Raw genomic sequence first — 1,991 nt, 5'->3', positions numbered from 1 at the left:
TTCTCGGAAAGCCGGAGAGGGTCTCGTGGACTCTCAGCCGGCCCGGGCCGCGCTCTCGCGCGGCGGGCGGACGGGGACGTGCCGTTTGACGACGCGAGAACCCGTGACTGTTTGCCGTCACAACTGGGCGGACGACCGGAGGGCGGCCGCGCGAGCGGCTCTCCCCGGTCGAAACCCGCCAATCTCGCACCACCGGAGCGGGCCGACGGGGCGTGCCGTCGGACGCCTGCCGGCGGCGCATCGGTCTGGCCGAGTATCCGGTATACGACCCTCAGACAGGCGTGGCCCGGGACCCCGCGGGTCACCGAGGCCGCAATGTGCGTTCGACTGGTCGATGTTCGTATAACCTGCGGATTACACGACGACGCGCAGATAGCTGCGGTCTTCATCGATCCACGAGCCAAGTGATCCGCCGCTCGGTGTCGGTTGTTTTTTTGTTTTGTTCGACGAAACTTCTACGGCCACGCGCCGTGCGCGGACGCACGACTGGGCACGTACGGTCTTTCGACGTGTTAACCATCTTTCGGTCGACGCTCGGTCGGGGGTCGCGGCGCGCGGGCGGTCGTCGAGCGAGTCGGCGAGCGCACGCGGCCACGGGGTCGGATGAGGCGCGCGCGAGACCGGCGAGTGCCGCCGGTACCGCGGGCCCGTCTCTAATGATCCTTCCGCAGGTTCACCTACGGAAACCTTGTTACGACTTTTACTTCCTCTAAACGGCCGATTTCGGTCATCTTCGCGATCGCGCGACGACCCAGCCCCCGAGGGGGCCGAATAACGCGCGTCCACTCCGAAGACCTCAATGCGACCGTTCAATCGGTAGTAGCGACGGGCGGTGTGTACAAAGGGCAGGGACGTAATCAACGCGAGCTGATGACTCGCGCTTACTGGGAATTCCTCGTTCACGTGGAAAAATTGCAAGCCACGATCCCTAAGCACGAAGGAGGTTCAGCGGGTTACCCGGAAGCCTGTCGGCCCAGGATTGTTAAACACGCTGATTCCTTCAGTGTAGCGCGCGTGCGGCCCAGAACATCTAAGGGCATCACAGACCTGTTATCGCTCAGTCTCGTGCGGCTATGTTCGTCCGCCGCCTGTCCCTCTAAGAAGAGTTTAAGCTCCTGGGAGCCGGGCGGTAGCCCTAGTAACGTATCGTGATCCGCCGGCGACGGCCCGCGAACACGGCGCGCTTCACCACGGAGCCCGACGCACGACGGACGCAGGCCGACCGGAGGTTGCCCCCCGGCCGACATACGCCCGCCGAACGCCGGGACGCGGATGGCGCGGCCGCGCCCGACGACCGCCGTGGACGACGGGCGAACGCGTTCGGGGATACCGGGCCGAGCCGACGGGTACGCGAACACTGACGGCCGAAACCGCCAGCGCCGCGCACACGCCGACCCGGGTTTACCCGCCTAGTTAGCAGGACAGAGTCTCGTTCGTTATCGGAATTAACCAGACAGATCGCTCCACCAACTAAGAACGGCCATGCACCACCACCCACCGAATCAAGAAAGAGCTCTCAATCTGTCAATCTTTCCGGTGTCCGGGCCTGGTGAGGTTTCCCGTGTTGAGTCAAATTAAGCCGCAGGCTCCACTCCTGGTGGTGCCCTTCCGTCAATTCCTTTAAGTTTCAACTTTGCAATCATACTTCCCCCGGAACCGAAAAGCTTCGGTTTCCCGGAAGCTGCCCGCCGGGTCGTTAATGAAACGCCGGCGGATCGCTAGCTGGCATCGTTTACAGTTAGAACTAGGGCGGTATCTGATCGCCTTCGAACCTCTAACTTTCGTTCTTGATCATACGAGAACGTACTTGGCAAATGCTTTCGCGTCAGTTCGTCTCGAGACGATCCAAGAATTTCACCTCTAACGTCTCGGTACGAATGCCCCCGCCCGTCTCTGTTGATCATTACCTCCGGTCCCGAAAACCGGCCCGGCGGGACGCGCGGGCGACTGGCGCCCGCGGCCCGGCGGCCCGCGCACGGAAACGCCCCGGA

General features: G+C 63.0%; 1 non-coding gene across 1 annotated transcript; it reads right to left on the bottom strand.

The window, feature by feature from the left end:
• Nucleotides 1-265: 265 nt before the first annotated feature.
• Nucleotides 266-424, bottom strand: LOC115034579. Its single transcript, XR_003839929.1, has one exon. It is a non-coding gene; the product is annotated as a 5.8S ribosomal RNA (ribosomal RNA).
• Nucleotides 425-1,991: the final 1,567 nt, after the last annotated feature.

This window comes from Acyrthosiphon pisum, unplaced genomic scaffold (genome assembly GCF_005508785.2).
Source record: "Acyrthosiphon pisum isolate AL4f unplaced genomic scaffold, pea_aphid_22Mar2018_4r6ur Scaffold_135;HRSCAF=520, whole genome shotgun sequence".
In the NCBI taxonomy this organism is placed as follows: domain Eukaryota; kingdom Metazoa; phylum Arthropoda; class Insecta; order Hemiptera; family Aphididae; genus Acyrthosiphon; species Acyrthosiphon pisum.
This window is presented reverse-complemented; position numbering and strand designations above follow the sequence as displayed.